The sequence below is a fragment of the Tamandua tetradactyla genome, chromosome 5 (genome assembly GCF_023851605.1).
Source record: "Tamandua tetradactyla isolate mTamTet1 chromosome 5, mTamTet1.pri, whole genome shotgun sequence".
Lineage (NCBI taxonomy): Eukaryota > Metazoa > Chordata > Mammalia > Pilosa > Myrmecophagidae > Tamandua > Tamandua tetradactyla.
In genome coordinates this window covers 15258409-15282049 of record NC_135331.1, presented here as the reverse complement: position 1 = coordinate 15282049, position 23641 = coordinate 15258409, and the positions used below count along the sequence as shown (strand labels likewise).

Here is a 23641-nt window from a genome sequence, read left to right as displayed (position 1 = left end):
GTCCCTGTACACGAGATGCACTGCCCATGTATTTCTACTTGGTGAACTCCAGCATCAAAATCACCACCACCACCATCGTCATTATACCTAATGGGAACCAAAACCTAAAGATTTTGCATGGACGACCATGTCACCAGGTACTATCGTTTGTCTTTTATTTTTAACAGATCAGGACACTGAGACATGGAGAGTTACAAGTCACTCCACTTCTAACTGGCAGAGCCGGGATTTGAACACAGGTCAGTTGGAATCAAGAGTCCATGCTCTTATTTAGGACCTTGAAGTCTTAACCCAAGCATTCCCTCTCCCAGAAGTTATTATCTGGTAACTCCCTCTCCATTGCAAGTACCCTCCTGAGAGTTCCCAGAGCACCCTGCATATTACCTCCATCGTAGCACTTGCCACGCTTTCTCGTTTCCTACCTCAGGGCCTTTGCACTTGCTGCTCCCTCCTACTGGAATGCTTATCCCTCAGCAAATCTCAAAAGCCTTCACTTCATTCAGATCTGTATTATTTTCCTATTTCACAATGCAAAAACTTTCCACAAACAGTAGCTTAACATTATTTATCATCTTACAGTCCTGGAGACCAGAAGTCTGAACCTCACTGAGGTTTAGGTCTCACTGAGCTAAAATCGGGGTGTTGCAGTATTGCATTCCTTCTGGAGGTTACAGGGGAGAATCCGTTCCCTGGCCTTTTCCAGTTTCCAGAGGCTGCCCTGCATTTCTTGGCTCATGGTCCCTTCCTCCATCTTCACAGCCAATAGCACAGCATCTTCAGATCTATCCTTCTGACCTTAGCTCCCACTGTCACACCTCCTTCTCTGACTCTGACCTCCTGCCTCCCTCTTCAGAGAGCCCTTGCAAATATACTGGACCCACCTAGCTATATATTATCTAGGATAATCCCCCAACCTCAAGGTCCTTAATCAAATCTGCAGAGCCCCTTGTGCCACATAAGCTAACATATTTCCAGATTCCAGGAGAAGGACGTGAACATCTTCAGGGGGCCCTTGGCTATGACTCATCCAAACCAGCGTCCTCCTTGACTGTCCATCATCTTTGGCTGTTTTTTTCAGGAGGTCTTACCACCATCTGACATGTCCCATAGCTCTCTGTGTCTCTAGTCACTGTCCATCCCCCTCACATGAAGAGGAGTTAACAAGGGCAGGGACCTTGCCTGCCTTGTTAACTGCTAACTCCTCAGTACTTAAAACAATGCATGCACACAGAAGGTGCTAAATAAATGCTTGTGGATGAACAAGGAACAACGCCACTGGGGACAGCCCATGCTGCTTTACTCCCTGGACCCTGCAGACTCCAAGGGCAGAGACCCTGCCAAGACAGACAAGGTACAAATGTTAAAAGAATGAACCAACTGCCTCAGCCCTGCTCGCCTACACCTAGGAGCCAGAAAGAAATACAAGAATCCAGGCCTCCCTTTGCTTCCCACCACCACACCCAAAAATCCACCCCCCACTTCCACACAGCTGAAGAGGGTCCAAACACCCCGGGGGCTCCTGACGAGGAAACTATAAACAGGCAGAGGAAAATGGGGTGTCAGTGACGTCACTCCCCTTGCTGTGGGAATGAGCCGGCCCAGATCAGACTGCTCCGCTGACCCTGGGTCCTTTCCCAGCCTTGTCAAACAGCCCAGCGATTTGGCCAGAAAGCAGGTTTTCTGCACATTCAGCCGGCACCTGGGCCTGGACTGCATCCCTCCTGTGTGTCCATTCCCAAGCATGTCAGGGAGAGTGAAACTCTTCCAGAAGCGGCAACATCTTTCTTTGTGCTTTCTCATTCCTACCCACCTCACCCTGCCAATCACTCACCCGACATTAAAGGTTTCAAAATATCAGGGGGGAAAGCAAAGGTGAGAAAGGAGAAATTAAACTGGATCATTCTGTTTCTCTGCTTAAAACCTCTCCATGGGTTGCATTTTCCTGGCTCCACCTCTTACTAGCTGTGTTGCCTTGGCAAGCTGCTTACCCTCTCTGTGCCTTTGTTTCCCTAACTGTAAAATAAGGCTAGTAATTGTAACGAGCCTCACAGAGTTATCAGGGGCAGAGTGGACTGGTCCAAGTAAGGCACCTCAGCACAGCATAAGTAAACCAAAAACTGTGGGAGGCTGAGATGGGCTGGCCACTGGGGAGAACAGTCAGGCGGTTCCTCACAAAGTTAAACACAGAATTACCATATAATACAACAATTCCCCTCCTACGTATGCACCAAAAGGAAATGAAAACACGCGTGTACGTAGAAACTTGTACGCAATGTTCACAGCAGTGCTTTTCAACAATCGTCGAAAGGTGGAAACAATCCAAGGGACCATCAAGACATGAATAGATCAATAAATGTGATCTATCCATACAGCCAAATACTATTCAACCATAAAAAAGAATGGCATTCTGACCCATGGATGAACCTCGAAAATGCCACACTAAAAGAAAAGAGGCCAGACGCAAAAGGTCACATGTCCTAGGATTCCTTTAAATGAAGTATCCAGAATAGGCAAATCCACAGAGACAGAAAGCAGATTAGTGAGTGTGAGATGGCTCAGGGAGGGGAACACGGGGTGACGGCTTGACATGGCCGTACAACATCACGAATGCACGCTACACCACAGAACTGCACACTTTAAAATGGTTGATTGCATGTTACGTGGATTTCACCTTAATTGAAAAAAAAAGTAAATTTCGCACACACAGTATTCAAGAACTATCCCCATCTCCACCCTGACATTTACCTACTAGATGTTGGTAGAAGGCCCAGTTGTGACAGCCAAAAACCTCTCCAGACATTGTCAAACGTTCCCTGGGGGTTGAGAACCACTGCCTATACCTGGCAAAGGTCTCACTGTTTAGGGACTGTGGCAGAGGCAGTAATGTTCCTCAAATACTCCACCTGCTCCCCTACGTTTCACAGGCCCCTGCAGCTGATTGGGGCTGTACAGCAAGTTCTACCCAATGGAAGACGCGATGTGTGTCAGTTCCAGGTTGAAGCAAAGAAAAGCCCTTGTAAGACCCTCCAGTCTCTGTCTCCTCCTGTCACAGCGCCCCAGGAGACCAAGTCTTCAAAATAGCAAGGTAACAAAATGGTGGCATTTCAACCCGATGGAGACTTGGAGTAATCATAAGGAGCAAAGTTCCCACCCACCTCAGTCATCAACATGTAGGGTTAGCAAGAACCTGACCTTGCTGTGTTTAGCTGCTGAGGCTTTGAGGTTTGTTTGTTACCACAACATAACTTAGCCTGTCCTGATTAATTTGCCTACCTTGGAAAAACACTTCTTCGTCCGTCAAAACCTAAGCCAATGGATGTTTCCTGAAAAAACTGTTTTTTCAACCCTCCAGAAAATGTTACTCTCTCCTTTCGTGTCTCATATCTTCAACATACTTCTATCGTTACTTTGACCACAAGTTATGTACGTCTCTTAGGAATCCTAACCTGTCCACACTCTTGTCACCAACAACTTGTAGAAGGGGTTCCCTAACTTCCATGTTAGTGTTATGTGACCCCACTTCACCTGCCCAGAGTTTTCAGGATGGGAATGATCCAAGATCCCAGCTGGATCAAGCTACTCTTTCTCCCAGAATCCATAATTTCTCTACGAATTGAAACAGAGGCTCTGGTCAATGAAATGGACGTACAGAGAGAAGCCAAGATGAAATGCCAGATGGCCCTTGGGAGACAGAGAAAGTAACATCTAATCCTGACTTTTCAATTCCCCATTCTGATCCCTTCCAATGACTGTCTCATCTTGCTCGAACCAGTCTGGGAGAGTTTTGTTTCTTATAACCAAGAAACCTTGATTAAGACATTAACACCTATTTCTGGAATAGGCTGTGATCGTTGTTTTGTTTTTCTGTCTGCATAGGAATCTTTTTCAATCCATTTATTCTGCCCTTTTACCCAATAAGCTGGCCACATACCCTTGGCCTTGCCTACCAGAAAACTTCATACCATTACAGTAATTGGGAAAAGAAAGTCATAGGACCAAAACGGGGCCAATCAGAGTCATTCCCTGGGGTACATTTACCGAGGCTGGGAGGAATATATTCTCTTTTCCCACAGGGATCAAGAAGCTGGCTAAAGATGCTGGAGACATTTCTCCCACTGCATGGGTGGTATCTACAGTGAGACAATGAGACAGTAATTCAAGCAGAAGCAAAAAGAGACAGAAGAAGAGAGATAGAGATCAGGTGGCAGTGAATCCTGATTTCAGTCGTAGGCCCTGATTCCTAACTTTCTTCCTTCCATCCTGTAAGATACCCTACTCTCCTGCCAAGGTAGGTAAACAGTTAAATTCCTTGTCTAAGACTTGTATGAGCTTCCTAGGGCTGCTGTAACAAATTACCACAAACTGGGTGGCTTAAAACCATAGCAATTTACTCCCTCATAGTTCTGGAGGACAGAAGGCCAAAATCAAGGAATCACAGACTTTGTTCCTTCTCGGGAGCTCAAAGGGGGAATCTGTTCTGTGCCTCTCTAACTTCTGCTGGTTGCCAACAATCCTTGGCATTCGTCAGTGTGTGGCAGCATAACTCCAATCTCTGCCTGCATCTCCACATGGCCTTCCCCCCTCCCCACCCGAGTCCAAATTTTCCTCTTCTTATAAGGACATGAGTTATATTGAACTAGGGCCACTCTAATCCAGTATGACCTCATCTTAACTAATTATATCCACAAAGACCCTCTTTCCAAATAGTCACTCTTCCAGATACCAGAGGTTAGGACTTCAACATACCTTTTTTTTTCTTTCTTTCTTTTTAGGTACATGGTCCAGAAATCGAACCCGGGTCTCCTGCATGGAAGGCAAGCATTCTACCACTGAACCACCTGCGCAGCCTTCAACATGCCTTTTATGAGGAATCAATTCAATCCACAACAAGACTTAAGTTGGTCCAATCTAAGTTTCTATTGCTTGCAACTAAAATTACTAGCTCTAGTACATCTTTGTGTCCTCATCTGGACTTTGAGCTCCTTGAAGAGAGGGACCAAGTCCTCTTTATCCTCAGCCCTAGGGTCTAATGCAGTACCTAATCCATGGACGTGCCCAATTAACGTTAATGAATTAAGCTTTGGGATCATGGTGATTTCAATAATCCATGTGTCAAGTCACCCCACATGTTGTCAAGAAAACATCTTTGACATCATAATGAAAGGTGCCAATTTCAGTGTTTCGCACAGATGTGGGTTTGAATCCTGGCTTTATCACTGGTCTAGGGTAAATTTTGTAGACTCTTTGCATCTTAATTTCCTCATCTTTACAATGGGGCTATTAACAGGACCTACCCCCATTAGATTTTTGTCATGATAAAATTATATAATAGATGCAGAGTACTTTGGACAATGCCTCACATCATGGGCTTACAAAATATTAGACTTTATTATTAGTCACCATAAGATTATTCGTCAATGGTTGTAAAAATGTTCTAGTTCTCTCAGTACACAAGATCCCAAATTGAGCTTCAGGGACCTCAGGCCACCAATACTGCCTAAATGTGGATGGTGTGTGCCAATGTAGCTTATGGGGAGGAGGGGCCAGTGGCACTATTGCCCAGTTTTTCAAAGGGCATCCAAAATCTGAAAGTCCTTCACAACTGCTCCTGACTCTCAAAATACACACCCTTGATTCTGGGAACTTCTCAAACCAAGCGCCCTCATGCCAGTCCCCAAGTCTACAGATCCCCTCGGGGTGCAGGGCAGAGGGAAACAGACACCTCCCCCTTTTCAGCTGGCCCAACAGACCCAGATCTTCCAAGAGCATTCTGGGTTCAGCCAAGCCCCAAACACGTTTTGCCCAAAGCACTTCATTCCGCCTGTAATGAAATTATGTGTGTGTACTTACAGGAAAAGGCAGCGGGTATGGTTTTGATTTATTTACACTCAGCTTTTCAGGATGCAGTAGTGTATCGTTGCTGTTGGATATCAGGGGCATTCTGCAAGGCCTTTGCCTGAGCTTCGTTTCTCTTAGTAACAAGAAACCAAGGTTAGCTCACACTAAATTGTCTTGAAAGTCTGCAAGGGGAAGCGGCTCCAAGCGTAGAACTTGCCAAAGAAACACATTCCCTATTCCAAGCAGGCATGAAATAAGGATCTGGTTCCTGGGACCCAAGGGCTTCCCACAGAATTCAGAAACTCAGATTTATTTCCCAAAATCTCAGGAGCATTATGGCACGGAGTAATTCGGGAAGGGGAAATGGAGAGAAAGGGCCTTTATCAAGAACTTGGTATTCTGTCAGGGACTTTACAGATGTCCACTCAATCAAAGCCCATTTTTCTCACTAGGAAACTCAGCTCAGAAATATAAATAGAACTGATTGAGATGTTAAGTGGGAGACCTGGGCTTGAACCCAGATGGGTCTGATGCCAGCATCTATGCTCTCTCAGTGTAGCCACCTGTTGCAGTCACTAGAGCTGTGTAACAAATTACCCAAAATTTGTCCCCTAAAACAACTACCCATTTTATGTTGTTCACAGACTCCAGGAGTAAGGAATTTAGAAAACGGGGTAATGGGAATGCATTGTTTCTGCTCTACAAAAATCAGGGGTCTCAATTGGGAAGACGAAAAGCTGGAGTTGTCTTGATGGCTGAGGCCTAGAATCATCGGAGAATTCTTGACTCACATGTTTGAGCTGGCAGGAATGGGAAATGAAGACTGCCAGCCAGAATATCCACACAGAGCCTCTGTGTGCAGGCTGTACTCCCTCCCAGCCTGCTAGACTCAGGTAGTCAGACTTCTTACAGGGCAGCTCAGGACTCCCAGGAGGAGGTTAAAAGGCAGAGGCTACATGGTCTTTTATGTCCCAGATTCAGAATTCATTCAACATGACTTCTGCCATACCTTATTGGTCAAAACAGCCACAGGATTCATGTGGAAGAATCCCAGGGAGAGTGGCAAGGTGCACGAAAGACTCTGGTGTGGCCATTTTTGGAAAATACTATCTGCCACACCAGCTTGTAAGCTCAAAACAGTGTTTGGGGCCATTGCTTTCGTTTTTCTTTCAAATCCCCCAGTAAATTAGCATCCTTGTTTCTTCTATATCTGTTATTCTTCTGACCAATGAGAAGAGCAGTGTGGTATGCCAGAGGAAAAAGAGATACTGAAAAATTAGCAATTTGAAAACTATCTGGTAAATTTTCTAGAGTCCCACAGAGCCATCACAGAGGCTGTGATGAATTAAAGACCGACACAAATGCTCTGATTCTCCTATGAGTAAAATATTGGGCCATGCATTGACTTGATAAAATTTAGTCATCATTGCCCAGAAGCCAAAGTCAAAACATTGAGAATCATGCTTTACTTCCTCCTCACTCTCGCCAAAAAGGTAACAATTCTTTGTCCTTCTCCCCAACAGGAGAGATGGCCTTCTGCTTAGCCAAGAGAAAGCAATAGAAAGAGGCACTGGGACTGTCCCTCGCCTAGCCTTCCAGAAGACTGGAAATTTCTCCTTCCTCCCTCTTGGGTAGCTGCCCCCTCAGAACCAAACTGCCATGCTGGGAGAAGTCCATGTCACATGGAGAGGTCACACGAAGGTGCCCTGGTCAGTGGCCCCAACAGCCCCGAATGACAGGCGGCATCAACTGGCAGGCAGGTAAGTGCATCAAGCTGGTCATCCCAGCCCAATCCCTTTGCCTGCAACCCACCTTGACATCACCTGGAGCAGAAGACCTGCACAGCTAAACCCCAGAACTGCGCGAGTTCAAAAGATGGTCTTTATTTTAAGCCACGGAGATAAGGGGTGGTGTGGAGAACTAACTAAAACAGAGATCAAAGGCAAAGTTGAGAATTGGAACACCAGGTCTTCACTTCGCCTTCCACCAGTCCAGCTCTTCCTTTGATCTGCTTTATATGTTGGATTTCCACACGTGATTATATTTGAGGAGCGGTTTCCATAGTTACAAAAACACTTTGGTTTTACAAGATGGGGGGTGGAAACTGAGTTCCAGAGAGATAAACTGGACTTGCCCAAGGTCCCCCAGCGGGGGAGCTGCAGCAGTTTTCAGACAAGAAAGCGTGTTTTCTGGGTGCCAGTCCTGTTTTCTTTCTTTCCTCCACTCATCATCTGGAGTGTAAAGGCCCAACCAGTGAGGATCCAAACACACGAAGCTCCAAGGCCTTTAGCGGGTGCTCTTTTGTGGGGTTCCACTTCAAAAGTTTCCCTAACCCCCGATGGGCCCGCTTTTCCTCTCAGCTCTGAGAATAAAAGCAGCATCCTCATTATTGCAGCAAGCGCCCCGGCTCCAAGGCCTGGTGGTCAGAGAACCCGGCAGTCTGCTCGGGTGCGCTTGCAGGCCCCCCAGCCATGCCCTTCCAGCAGAGGTGAGCTGCGGGCGGGGCTGGCAGAGCTGCCTGGGGTCGGGGGGTGAGGGGGGGCGCCTGATAACCCGAGATCAAAGCGGCCTGGCAGCAGGGTCCGCTGACAGGCAGCCAAGACAAGCGGGCGGGCAGCTTTATCTCCCCGCTGGCCCAGGAGCTGGGGCCGGGAAAGCTCTGCGGTTCCCGGAAACTATTTCTGGACGGGCAGGAGGGAGTTGCTGGTGCCGCTGCTGATTCCAAGCTGGCTCAGGGTCGGTCTCCTGCCCTCCCGGTGCCACACGTGCTTTCCCCTCGCAAGCTCACGTTTGAGTCCTTTCCTGCTCCTTCACTACAACTTTCCCTTCTCATGTAGGTGTGTGCACACGCAATGAAGGTTTTCCTTCTCTTCCCTACATTCCATTCTCGCTCTTGATCTCTCTCTCTCTCTCACACACACGCGCACATGGCTGATTCCCTCCTTACCACACGCTCAACACACACACAGCTCTCTTCTCCTCCCAGTCTATTCTGTTCTCACATTCAAACACAGTGCTTCTCCCTCTCCCACCTTCCCTCCCACACGCACACTCACACACCCACACATACACACCTGCCAGACTTACTGCCGAACTCTCTAGGATTTGTTTTTTAAAAAAGCTAGAGACAGCTGCCAATTGAAACAATAAAGGCACCTTGCCTTCCTTTCAGCTATTAAGAACCCCGGGACTGTTTCCATGAGCTAATGCGTGGATATATTTTTCCCCACAAGGTGCTGACCCCTACGTTTGGGGCTGGAAAGAACACAGCCGCTGTCCCTGCTCCAGCTGTGGCCCGTCATCAGCTGGGCAGCCCACAGCCAGCCAGTTTCAAACACCAGCCACAGCCCCGTAATCCCAGCACTTTCAAAAGGGAAAGGGGAGTAGGGGATGATCTACCCTCCAAATATATTACTGAGAGATTCCAGAACCTTCCCCACACCAAGCTTTCCCATTTCCCTCCCCGCACTGAGCTCACATGTCATCTCTTGACCATGTATCTGGGCTGACTGCAGGGAGAGGGAGGGGACGTTGATGCACCTGTGACTTTCCACCTTCAGCACCGGTTACAGGCTTCAGAATTTCTTCAGAGCAGGGGGGCTGGCAAGACTGGAAGGAGGGGACAGGACAGGAGAGGAGGAAGATGGTTCAGGAGACCATGCCATTGCCCAGAGGCAAAGGGAAGAAAACAGCATTTATTTTTTTATTTATTATTACCCTGCTGCCATGCTGGGTACCAGATACACTAGCAGCAGCACCTCCTAACTGTGAGGGAGATGGAATTGAGACAATATGGTCAGGCACTTAGCCCAGCAGCTCACAACAATAAGCACTCAATAAATTGCCAATGTGTTTTCTTTTTCTTTTAACCCCCACCATAACACTCGGGGAAGGAGATACCATTTTATAAATGAACAAAACGGAGCTTAGAGGAGCTCGAAGACAACTACCTAAATGCAGCCCATAAATGTCAGAAGCGGGACCTCTCTGCCCTCACTAGCAGCCAGCCAGGAAACAACTGCCAGGAAAACGTGTTGCCCCCATTTGCCTCTACCGCAGAATAAGGCAAGATCCTGGTTAAATAGATGTGGGGTTCTCTCCAAGCTTATGGTTAAATGAAAAACTTTAAGCAGTGGCCCTGAAAGGGCTCCTCTCGACCCCTATGGTTCAACCACTCAGGTTAAAAATGAAAAAGCAAAGAGCAGATCCGTAGTTTTTACCTACCCCACATCAATACCCTCCATCGCATCTCAGTGTTGTTTGGGGGAAACAAACTTCTCTTATTGGCTAGAGTGGTGGTGAGGCGGCCAATCATGGTGTCCCTACCAAAGAGTGGGCGTGTGACCCCAGCGCTGCAAATCAGGTGCTCATCCCCCAACCGAAGCAAGACTGAAGGTTTGACACTCATTCATGTCCTTAGCTGAGTTCATGGGTTCCTGCCACCCACTTCTCCAGGCTCCTGTTTCCCAAAGACCTTGTTCTATTCTACAAACTCCCTCATACTCTTCCAATCAATTCCTTCTTTGCTTTAGTTAGCCCAAGTCACTTTCTATTGCTGGCAATGAGAGCTCTTCAAGTGATAGAGGAAGCCCTCTACCCAAACTCACCAGCCAAGCAGAGGCTGGAACCATCTAGACCTTCCTCTGGGGCCCGCGAGAACTTAATCGGGTTTATTTCTTACCTTCATCTTCTATATTGCTGAATAGGTCTGAGCCACAGTTTCCGTAACTGAAAAAAATAAAATAGGGATAATATTAGTGCAAAACCCATGAAATTGCAAGTTTTGCATGTCAGGATGGTCAAATATATTAACAATATCACATGGTTCAACCTATTAATAGGACCAGCATCACTCTTGGGCTTTTGAGCAATTCAAGTGAAAAAAATGTATGTGGACTTAAAGAAATTATACAGCTCAACAACAAAACCACACACAGCCCAGTTATAAAATGGGCAGAGGATATGAATAGACACTTTTCTGAAGAGCAAATACAGATGGCTAAAAAACACATGAAGAGCTGTTATAAGGGAAATGCAAATCAAGATGACAATGAGATATCACCTCACACCTATAGGAACGGCTGCTACAAAACTACACATATTACACAGGATGTGGAGAAATTGAAACACTTATTCACTGTTGGTAGGAACATATAATGGTGCAGCCACTGTGGAAAACAGTTTGGCGATTTCTCAGAAAACTGAATATTGACCCAGCAATATCAATACTTGGTATATACCCAGAGTGGTGAAAAGCAGTGACATGAACAGATATTTGCACACTCATGTTCATAGTGGCACTATTCACAATTGCTAAAAGATGGAAAGTCCAAGAACCCTCCTCAACAGAAGAGCGGATAAACAAAATGTGGTATATACTTATGATAGAATATTATGCAGCAGTAAGACGAAATGAAGTCCTGAGACACATGACAATATGAATGAAACTTGAGGGCATATGCTGATTGACGTAAGTCAGACACAAAAGGACAGATACTGTATGATTTCACTAAAGGTAATCTCAGAGGTTATACTGTAGAATATACCACATCCAGAGGTACACAGAAACTAGAGACAGGGGAAAGGCTATCCAATGAGGTTGACCTTAAATGCAAGGGAACAGATAGAAGTGATGGTAGCTACTTAGTGGGGTTATAAGTAACAGTGTCATACTGAAAGTGAAAATGTTTGAAAGGGGATATATCGTGCCATTTATCCCACTGATTAAATCTACAATTATAAATAAGTTCTTGGGTCAACTATTTCAATGGTTCAATAGTGGACAAAGAGTTGATAGTAGAGGGGTATGGGGGAAACTTAAAATGCATGCTATGGCCAGTAGTTAAAGAAAGAGAGCAACAATACCACAACACTGTCAGGCCAACTAATTTGGGGAAAGGGACAAGTAATAAGGGGTAGCTTTGATTTGATAGTTGGTGACGTGTTTGCCCATTTTCTGTGCTATGGATGAATGAATATTGTCTAAAATTCAGAGTGCTGCTGACTGTACAACCAAGTGAGAATATTGTAAGACATGGTTTATCTTGGACATTATCCATGATGCCCAATAGATTGGGGGAGCCAAAGGGTACAATGACTGAGAAGCACAACAGCAAGCTGTGATACATTTATATAATGGAATATGGAGCTCAAAAAGGGAGGATGTCGAGATGCATGCAATGAACTGAATAAACCTTGGGGATAACGTGTTGTGCAAAAAAGCCAGAAGCAAAAGAACAAATATGCTAAGATCTCTTTCAGAAAATACTTATAAGAAAATTGGAGCCTAGATTGTAAACCTTATACCAGTCACACTGAAGTTGTAAGTGTAATTCTAGATTCTGAAACAAACACTGAGCTATCTGTATATCAGCTGGTATTTCCCTGGAACTTTGAATAACTCTGTGCAGCCTAAGACCCAGAAATGGAGTGTTGCAGTCCTGAAAGTTAGTGAGCTATATATGATAAAGTAAAAAAAGAAAAAGAGCTCAGGCCTCAATTAGAGTTAAAAAACGAAGACAATCTGGCTGGGTCTAAGGTAAATGAGAATACGGGGTAAAAAATAATATAGTTTGTGTACTCTAGAACTTCACCTACTATGTGAGACCAAAAGCAGAGAGGTTTATTATGTCCAGAACCTTAATTTTTCGTAACACAGTCTAATCAACTTGTCTAGATAGCTCAATTAACCCAAACTCTTAGATTCCAGAAATAGGAACAAGGCCTTGTAATTCTGTTTAGCTTAACATAATACCAGGAAACATCTCAGACTGTGGTGGGCTGATAATTAAAAAATATTGGTAGAGTCCCTTGAGGGTCCAAAGGTGGGGGGGGGGGGCGGATGGAACCATTAAAACTTTCCTATCTGAAAAACCCCAGGTACCCTCTCAACAACTGGGAACTCCCAAGAAAATAAGCCAAGCCCTTGAGTTTGAGGCTTGCCCTTATGAAACATTTCTGTAGGGGAGAAGCTAAGACTACCCCTAACAAGGCCTAAGAGTTGCTTCTAGGAAACCTCTTTTGTTATTCAGATGTGTCTTCTCTCTCTCTAAGCCCAACTCTTCAAGGAGAATCATTACTCTTTTCACTACAAGGGTCATATGACATTCAGGGGTGAAAATCTTCCTGACAACATAGGACTTGACTTCCTGGGGTGAGTCTGAACCTGGTACTGTAGGATCAACAACACCTTCCAGACCAAAAAGGGGAAAAGAAGTGTAATAAAATAAGGCATCAGTAGCCAAGAGAGACCAAATAAATTTGAGAGACTATTCTGGAAGCTACTCTTCTATAAGCTTCAGTTAGTGCTAACTGCCATGGCTTGCTAAACCCCAACCAACATCACTCCTGTTGACTCTTAAGAACACTTAAGGCTCAAACTGAGACTCTATAAAGGTTTCATGCACTAAGTTTGCTTTCCTGGAATCCATAATTCCCCGAAGCTTCCCAGGTCAGACAAATGCTGAAACTCAGAGGGATCAGTCCCTCTAAAAATATCAATTGATTACATCCCCCTATCCTTTAGTGTCAACACCCCTTCTCAACATGAAAAAGTAAGAACAGGCATTGCCTAAAAATCCCTACAGATTGGGAGAGGGATCAGAGGAGAAGGAGGAGGTATAACAGAGAAAACAGGATTTAACAGATGACTATGACTGCTAAGTCACTATTTAGTATTCCTTTTAGCTGCCAGTGTTTTGGAGCAGCTAGAAGGAAAAATCTGAGATGATGGAAGGGCAGCACATGACAAACTCCAGGATCGGTTCTGTAACTACTTCCTGAAGTGTGCTTTGGAAATTATTGGTTTTTTTTCTTTCTTTGCTTTGTATATATGTTATATTTTACAACTTAAGCAAAAAAAAAGATAGGGGGTTCTGGGGAAATGGGGGAATAGGATAGGCTGAGTTCACCTCTACTCCCAGGAACAGCTAGAGAAGGGACAGGTAGGGGACCTAGAGGGCGATTCCAGGGTATAAGCGACCTGGGAGGATCTTCTATACCACATAGGGAGGCCCTGGTCATAACAGCTGAAGAGCTGAGCTGCAGAGAGCCGGAGACCTTCCAGCTGGTACAAACAGCCCGACGCGGACGCCCTGAGCCATCAGGAGTGCACAGACGGGGACCCAGCGACTAGGAACGCTTGACCTCTGTGTCTGCCATGCCACACACTGCTCCTGCGCTACTAGGTCTGCCGAAGCTGCACCACATACCCATGGCCCCCACACCACACATCTACAACCCCACGACCCACACCCCATGCTCAAAGGCACCAGCGTCGCATCCCCAAACTAAGCCTACATCTGTGCTGCAACATGTCTCTGCGTTGTTGTGTGCTGCTCCACGCCTGTCATCCTGCTCCGCATCCATCCCGCAAATACAAAGCTTTAGGCTACAGAAGAAAATCAACTTACAAAAGTAAACCAAGATATTTACATGCTGAGAAGACAACAGAAGACCACTAAGCATATCACAACGCAGACAGATATAGCCCTACCTAATGACCACATTAAAACACCAGAGGAGAAAAAGACTTTGAAACAACTAATCAAAGATGTTCATATGACTCTACTAAATAAAATAAATGGGATGGCTGATGGCATAAAGATCGAGAAGACGCTAGAACAGCATAAAGAGAAATTTGAAAGAATAAATAAGAACATAGCAGATATCACAGATTAAAGATGCTGTAGACTAAAGTAAAAATATACTCAAGGCACACGACAGCAGATTTGAAGAGGCAGAAGAAAGAATAAATGAACTAGAGGACAGGACAACGGATTTCGAACACTCAAAACAACGAATGGCAAAAAAAACAGAAAAATGTGAATTGGATCTCAGGGAAATAAAGGACAAAACAAGGTGCTGAAAGGTAAGAATCATTGGTGTCCCAGAAGGAGAAGAGAAGAGTCAACAGCTAGGAAGATTAGTTGAGGATATAATGGGGGAAAACTTCCCAATCCTTATAAAGGACATGAATATGAAAATCAAAGAAGCTCAATGAACTCCAAACCCAATAAATCCAAATAGGCCTTTCCCATGACAAATACTAATTAGTCTGTCAAATGTTGAAGAGAAGCAGAAAATTCTGAAAGTGGCAAGAGAAAAACAATCTACTACATACAAGGGAAACCACATAAGACTGAGCTCAGACTACTCAACTGGCACCATGGAGGTGAGAAGGCAGTGGTATGATATATTTAAGATCCTGAAAGAGAGACTTCCAGTCAGGAATTCTGTACCCAGCCAAATTGTCCTTTAAAACTGAGGGAGAAGGTGGTGCAATGGTGGCTCAGTGGCAGAATTCCCATCTGCCATGCCAGAGACCCAGGTTCAATTCCCAGAGCCTGCCCATGCCAAAAAAATGGGTGAGGGAGAGATTAAATTTTTCACAGACAAACAAATCCTGAAAGAGTGTGTCAGCAAGAGACCGGCCCTGAAAGAAATACTAAAGGGAGGTCTGCCGGATGGAAAAAAAAAAGACAGGAGAGGGAGGTCTGGAGGAGGGCACAGAATTGAAACGTATCAGAAAGGGTAACTTAAAGGATAATAAGAGTTACAAAGAAAAGAATATATATATCTGACAAACGAAATCCATAGGACAAGGTGGTGGATTCAAAAAACACCTTTTCAGTAATAACTTTGAATGCAACAGACTAAACTCACCAATTAAAAGATACACATTGGCAGAATGGATTAAGAAATATAATCCAGATATACGCGTACAAGAGACTCATCTTAGACACAAGGATACAAATAGATTGAAATTGGAAGGATGGAAAAAGATGTTCTACACAAGTTGTAACCAAAAGAAAGCAGGAGTAGCTATGCTAATATTGGACAAAATAGACTTCAAATGTAAAGATGATATAAGAGACAAAGAAAGACACTATATATTAATAAAAGGGGCAATTCACCAAGAAGAAATAACAATCAAAAGCGTTTATGCTCCCAATCAAGGAGCTCCAAAGTACATGAGACACACATTTGCATATTCGATTTGTTGCTAGCAGCATCATTCACAATTGCCAAAAGATGGAAACAATCCAAGTGCCCAACAGACCAGTGGATTACCAAAATGTGGTATATGCATGCGATGGAATATTATGCAGCAGTAAGACGAAATGACATCCTGAAGCACATGACAAGATAGACAAGCCTTAAGGACATAATGCTGAGTGAAATAAACCAGACACAAAAGGATAGTTACTGCATGATTCCACTTTTATAACCATGGTAAAGGTAGGATCTGAGGCCTATGATACAGAATATAGGAGGCTTTGAGAAACACAGAAGCTAGAGATGGGTGAACTGTTAGCTAATGAGGTTGAACTCCAATGTAAGGGGATAGATGGAGTGAAGGTGATCCTCTAGTGGGTCTGTAAGTAATATTACCATATTGAAGATGAACAAGATTGAAAGGGGGTCCCACTGATGCACACTACAAATATAAATAAGTTCTTGCATGAACTGCTCCACAGGTATGATTCCAGTACAAAGAGTGTTTCAGTTCAGGGTTTAGGGGGGAAAATACTACCGCATGCTATGGGCTATGTTTAAAAGGAAAACATCAGTAGTACCACAGCAACACCAGGGGTAAATCATGGTGGGAGGGACAAGAGTTAAGGGAAGGTATAGATTTCCTATTTGGGGAGGGTGTGTTTATTGGTTATCTTTCTCTTGGGAACAAAGAAATTATCTAAAATTGAGACTGTTGATGGACTGAGGACTTTGGGCATTATACATGATGCCTAATGAATGCAGGTGGTTGAAGGATGTACTGACTGAGAAGTAGATTGGCGAATGATGGTGTGTGTGTGTGTGTGTGTGTGTGTGTGTGTATATATATATGATCAAATATTGTGCTGCTACAAAAAGGAACAAAGTTGTGAGGCAGGCAACATTGTGAATGTACCTGTGGGATATTGGGTGAAGCAAAATAAGCTAGGAACAAAAGAGCAATTATTGTATGGTCTCATTTAGAAAATGCTTGTAAGAAAACAGGGGCCTAGAGTGTAAACTCTTGTAGCAGTCACATTTTTTCCAGACTGGTAATTATTGTTTCCGGATTTTAGAGGCTGTTTTATATACGTATATGTAACCTGGTATTCAGAGATAAGAATGAAGGTGATCAGGTCAGGATTAAGGTAATTCAGAACACAGCGATAAGGAAGACATTGCCTATAGTTTAGAACCTCACCTACTCTTTGAGACCAAAGGATGAAAGTTTTATTTACCACAACCTAAATTTTCTGCAGCACATTATCTAACTCAACCTGCCTAGATAGCCCACTTAAACAACTGAAACACAGGGAGTCCAGAATCCTGTATAGCTTAATGTAATACCTGGATATATCCCAGAATATATTATGCAGATAATCAAAAAGTATTGGCCAAATTCCTTTAGGGATGGGAGAAAAAATATGGAATGTTAAACTTTGCCACCAGGGAAACCCCGATACTGTGTCAAACATTAGGGACCCCTAAATCCATAGGCCAAGCCCTTGATCCTGAGGCTTTGATGTAGTCTGCCAAAATTGCCAGAATCCAACACACCAGAGATGCATTGGCTTTTAATAAAAAGGGATTTATTTAGTTAAAAACATATAGTTCTTCAGAGGAAAGGCAGCTAACTTTCATTGGAGGTTCTCTCTTACACAGGAAGACACAAGGTAATCTCTGCTGGCCTTCTCTCCAGGCTTTTGGATTCAGCAGCCTTCCCGAGGGTGAGTCTTTTCTGCATCACCCAAGGCCTGGGCTGAGAAGTGCCGAGATGAGGTATGCTGAGCGCTTTGTGCTGCGTTGAGCTCTCTCATTTAAGCATCCAGCCAATTAAATCAAACATTATTCATTGAGGCAGGCACGCCTCCTAGCCCACTGCAGATGTAATCAGTGGCAGATGACCATCACATGCCATTGGCTCATGTCCATAGCAACAGAACTAGGCACCTTCACCTGGCCAAGATGACACCTGAACATAACTATGACATGTCCACCCCTTGTCAACTTGGCAACTATACACATCACCTTAAACAATATTAAAGTGGCAAAAATTCTATTCTGGCTCTGGACCTATGAATCTCAAAACAAGTTATCTGGTGCCAATATGCAAAGGAGGGACAGTCATAAGATGCATTTTTTTATTTCCATAAGGAGAAATTGGAAGGAACACAGGGGTCACAAGACCCAAACAGTTCTGAAAACCTGCAGAGCAAACTCCATTGGATTTCAAAGCCTGAAAGTTACTTATCCTCAGGGCTTTAAAAAGCGGCAGTCCCACACTTTCCAAGGGCCCATACAGTGGTTTTGTTCTCTCCAAACACTGGGGTGATTGCAAGCTTGGGGGACATTGGGGAGACCACCTTTTTTCTCAGCTCCACCCTCTCCAAGCTTCAGGGCAGCACCCGGGATCTCTGCCACCTCCGTGGCACATGCCCAACCCCTCCAGAACAATGGGGTGGCAGCTAGGCTCCCCCAACCCCCAGTTCATGCACTCCACCCTCTCCAATGCCTGGGGTGGCACAAATCTTCCTGAACAGCAAAGCAGAAGTCTCGCCCTCTGCTCTTGGGGCAAACTCACCCTCTCCATGTACACGGGTGGGTCCACTCTCCTGGCCCAAGGCTTCAGACCCTAGCTTCTAAGGTTCTCACTCTACAAACTCCAATATGTCCCTTTTGTGTCCCCCTTTGTCCAGATTGGCAGTGGTTCTTCTTCAAGCACTCCTCAGAGATCCTCTCAAATCCCCTTATCCATCAAAAAAACTGTTTCAATATATCTGATATGTGCAAACTGAAGCAGCACCCCACTTCTGCAGTACCAAATCTATCCTAGTCTGTCAAAGCTGCCAGAATCCAACACACCAGAGATGGATTGGCTTTTAATAAAGGGGGATTTATTTAGTTAAAAACGTATAGTTCTTCAGAGGAAAGGCAGCTAACTTTCATCGGAGGTCCTCTCTTACATGGGAAGGCACAAGGTGATCTCTGCTGGCCTTCTCTCCAGGCCTCTGGGTTTCAGCAGCTTCCCCTGGGGTGATTCCTTTATACATCACCAAAGGCCTGGGCTGAGCTGTGAGTGCCGAGATGAGTTATGCTGAGCCGCTTGGGCTGTGCTGCATCGACCTCTCTCATTTAAGCACCAGCCAATTAAATCAAACATCATTCATTGCAGCAGGCACTCCCCCTAGCTGATGGCAGATGTAATCAGTAACAGATGTGCTTCACATGCCATTGGCTCACGTCCACAGCTATAGAAGTAGGCACCTTCACCTGGCCAAGTTGGCACCTGAACCTAACTACAACAGCCTTGTTCTTGTGAAGCTTACGTATGTAGTGGAAAAATTTAGCCTACCTATAGGTATGCCTAAGAGTCACCTCTGGAGGACCTCTTTTGTTGCTCAGATGTGGCCTTTCCCCCTCTAAGCCCAACTCTGCAAGTGAAACCATTGTCCTCTCCCCTACATGGGATATTACACCTAGGGAGGAAAGTCTTCCTGGGGATTTGGGAGATGACCTCCAGGAATGAGCCTGACCCTGGCACCGTGGGATCAACAACACTATCCTGACCAAAAGGGGGGAAAGAAGTGCAACAAATAAGATATCAGTGGCTGAGAGAATCAAGAGGGTACCTGGAGGTTGCTCTTACACAAAGTTCAGTTAGACATTGTTACCTATCATAGCTTGCCAAACCCCAACGGAAACCATTCCAGCCAGTCCTAAAGAACACTTTGGGCAATGTATAGGATTCTACAAAGGTCATATACACTAGGGAACTTTCCAGAAACCTACAACCTCCAGATGGGTCCCTGGACCAGAAAAGTCCTGAAACCTACAGGGCCCAGCCTCTACAGAACATCAACTAGTTTCATCTCCCTACCCCTTATTATTGACAGCCCTTCCAACATGCAAAAGCTAGAATGGACGTAGCCCAAATACCTCTAAAGAGTAGAAGAAAGATCAAGAGTGATGGTGGAGTTATACAGAGACAGTAGGGTTTAACAAATGAGTATGATTGCTGAATTGTTATGTTGATATTTCTTTTAGTCACCAGCATCTTAGAGCAGCTAGGAGTAAAAACCTAAAATTGTGGAATTGTAACCCATATCAAACTCTGAAATTGGTTCTACAACTAATTGTTATACTGTGCTTGGAAATTTACTGCTTTTTTGTATACATGTTATTTTTCACAAAAAAAAAGAAAAAAAAGTGATGCTAAAAATATATCTATTCCTTCTAGCCTCCCATGTTCTGGAGCAGCTAGAAGGAAAAATCTGAGAGGATGGTATGGTAGCCCATGACAAACTCTGGGATCTGTCCTGTGACAAGTTGTTGAAGAGTGCTTTGAAAACTACTGCTTTTTTTCTTCCTTTGCTCTGTTTATATGTTATATTATACCATTTAAAAAGTTTTTTAAAAATCCAAAAATGTATGTGAATGCCCTAACGTGGTGGCTGCTAGACTATAAGCACTCAGTATATATTAATGAAACAATATTCAACAAAGACTACTAAGAGATGTCACTGGACACACCCCAAAGGCATACTGTAGACACCGGGTTGGGGAAGGAGGAATTTTGTTAGGGGAACTAAATAATGCCAGTGCATGGAGCACCCTAAACAGGTGTCAGGTTTAGCTGGACATTCCTTTGGTGAAAACCTTCCTGAACCAAGGCTCCAAAATTCTGATTCTGTAGTAATGGGTTATGGTCCAAGCATATATGTTTTTTAATCTCCGACATGAAAGTCATCTAGGAGAAGTGATCCAATTTGTGGGGTGATAAATTGGAAGAAAAATGAAGAGGAGGAGGACATATATAGAAAATAAACAGAGAGTAGATAGAATATGCAGAATTACGGAGAGTGAGAGAAAGTTAGGAGACGCAACCAAAAGTGATGTATGGAGCCTGTATGGCTCCTGATTTAAATAAACCAACTGTGCTACACATGCCTGTTTCTGTGAACGAGCCATGGTGATTCGGCCGGAGAAAGGCTTATGACCCATGTTTGGCCAATGGGAGACCTTCCCTGAGACACTGGAAGAAAGAATCCCTTCTGTCTCTTGGAGGTCATTAAGGTGATGTCCTAGTCAGATTCTCGGAAACAGAGATTTGCTGGAAAGTGTTTTTAGGATTAACTGCAGGTGAGAAGGGAGAGGAGAAGGCTTGGTTGGAAGAAGTCGAGTTGCACTACAGTGGCACAGAGGCCTCACCTGGTCCCAGAGGGGGCTGTAGAGCCATGATCACCCTTCAGAAGGCTGGCCTTGGAAACCTCGCCTCCACTTGGCTCTGGAAGATGCTGCTGTCAGGGGAGAGGGCGGTTCCTTGGGTGAGAGAGCTCTTGTCAGTGGAGGACAATTCCCTGAGGGAGTCTCAGCTGTGACCAGATTCTCCCAGTACCTGCGAGAATGAGGACCTCCTTCCTGAAAGGGGGAGAGGAGTCTGGGTAACAAAACGCGGCATCCACTACAGCCACTTTGGGCACATGTCACCATTGGAATGGTGACCCTTTCTATGGTGATTTCAGAAAAGAAATCAGCTCATTCAGAGCAATTTTGTTTGGAAAGAAAGGAAGTCAATTTTCTCAATTACAACTATCCCAGTCACCTTTTCCAAAAGAAAGGGACTTTGTATAGCCATAGTGGTTGGGAGTGCAGGCTTCAAAGCCTCTTGCTCTCCTCTATTAAATACGGATGATCCTAATTCGTGCTTCATCCCTAAGAGAATGTATGGAAAGGGCTGAGCACACCATCTGGCCTGTAGTAGCCACTCAAAAACGTAAGCTGTTATTATTAGAACTTTGCAGCAACCTCACGCCAAATCCATTCCTCTGACCACAGTCGCCTTGGAGCTTTTACTCTCCCAGTTGGTGTTTCCCATTTGAAACAGCGTCTCAAGAAGCTTCTGGTATTCATCCCCTAACAAGGTACTGATCGAGACCATTTACAAATATGTCTCTTTGCAAATGGAAGCTGAGAAGGTTTGGAAAACCTCTGACTCAAGTGACTAACATGACTGCATATGAAAGAAAAGCATAACTAGCTTGTCTTTCCTTTAAAAAAAAAAAAGGAATGGTTATCTCCAGAGGAAGGAAGTTTTCTAAGCCACAAAAAAACCTTCTTTAACTGAGATAATGTACATAAAGAGCTTAGTGCTTAAGGCTTGCGTTCAAAACAAAGCTGCCATCATATTATCTCTTGCCTGAACAATTACAGTAGACTCCTAGCTGGTCAGCTGCTGACCAGTCTCTTCTCCACCCTGTAGCCAAAGGGATCCGTTTAGGGGTCCCAGGAAAAAAGAATAAAGGAACTGTAATATATCCATGCAAACAAATACCACTTTGCAATAAAAAGAAAGGAACTGATAGATTTTATAGTATGGATGAATCATAAGTGCATTATGCTGAAGAATGTAAAAGACTACATACTTTGTTAAGACCACATATTTTTAGAACTTTGTAGAAAGTTCTAAAATAAGCAAAACTAACAGGGTGGGAAAAAATCAGAACAGTGGTTGCCTAGGGTGAGGGAGGGAAGGAGAAATTGACTTAGGGGGCAAAAGGGAACTTTCTGGAGTGAAGCTAATATTCTCTAATCTAGATAGGGGTTTGTGTGTGCCTTTGCCAAAACTCAAGGAATGATGCACTTAAGATTTGTGCATTTAGGTGTGTGTAAATTTTCCACACACACACACACACACACAAAAACTTAAACAAACAAAAAGTAATTAGTGGGCGGGCCGCGGTGGCTCAGCGGGCAAGAGTGCTTGCCTGCCGTGCCGGAGGACCCCGGTTCGATTCCCGGCCCCAGCCCATGTAAAAAACAAACAAACAAACAAAATATAATAAAAACAAGAAAATGTTTAAAGATGTTTCCCTTTCTTCCTCCCTTCCTTCCTTCCATCCTTCCTTCCTTCTCTGTCTTTCCTTCCCTTCCTCCCTCTCTCTAAAAAAAAAAAAAAAAAAAAAAAAAAGTAATTAGTGATATGCATGTTGAAGTATTTGGAGATGAGATAACCGATCATCTGAAACTTGCTTTGAAATGCAAGAAAACAATACAATGAATTGATGGATGAAGGGACAAATAAATGAACACATATGTGATAAAGTAAATATAACAAAGTATTCATTGTAGATTCCAGTTGGTGGATACATGGGTGCTCACCATACACTTTTTTCGACTTTACTGTATGCTTAAAAATTTTTCATAATAAAATGCTTGGGGGTCCTATAAGGGAGACTTGTCTCTCCTTTTTCAAATTAGCTTTCCCTTTTACTCAGATGCAAATCCACAATATCTACATGATCTGCCCCTCTCCCTCATCTCTTACCAGCTTCCTCTCATCAGGGTAACCTCTGTGGCCTCCTCTTCAAACATGCCAACTCCAGCCTCAGGGCCTTTGCACTGTCTCTGACCTCTTCATATCTGTGCTCCAAGGTCACTTCCTGACCACTTTTTATAAAACAGCACTTCCTCCCATCATTCCCCATCCCCTTGCCTACTTTGGGGTCTTTATGGCTGTCTGTGGACTATCGCCCCCTCATCTGAAAGTAGGAACTTTGCTTTGTTCCTTGTGGTGCCAACACCTAGAATGGCGCCTGGAAGGCGCCAGCACTAGATAAGCATGTGTTTAATAAACAAATGAATGAATGAGTGTGATCCTGACACTCCCAAGCGTACTTAGCAAATGCTTGGCACTGTACTAAACCTTTTACTTCCATTATCTCATTTAATCCCCACAATAAACCTATTACTATTTTCTCAATTGAGAGAAATCATAGCTTAGAAAGTTTACGGTGATTTATGCAAAGAC

General features: G+C 44.3%; 1 long non-coding RNA gene across 1 annotated transcript; it reads left to right on the top strand.

Annotated features, from left to right (window-relative positions):
• The first annotated feature begins 56 nt into the window (after positions 1–56).
• Positions 57–7927, top strand: LOC143683663 (uncharacterized). Its single transcript, XR_013175576.1, has 5 exons — positions 57–239; positions 2925–3085; positions 4074–4288; positions 4773–4901; positions 7362–7927. It is a non-coding gene; the product is annotated as an uncharacterized LOC143683663 (long non-coding RNA).
• The last annotated feature ends 15714 nt before the right edge of the window (positions 7928–23641 follow it).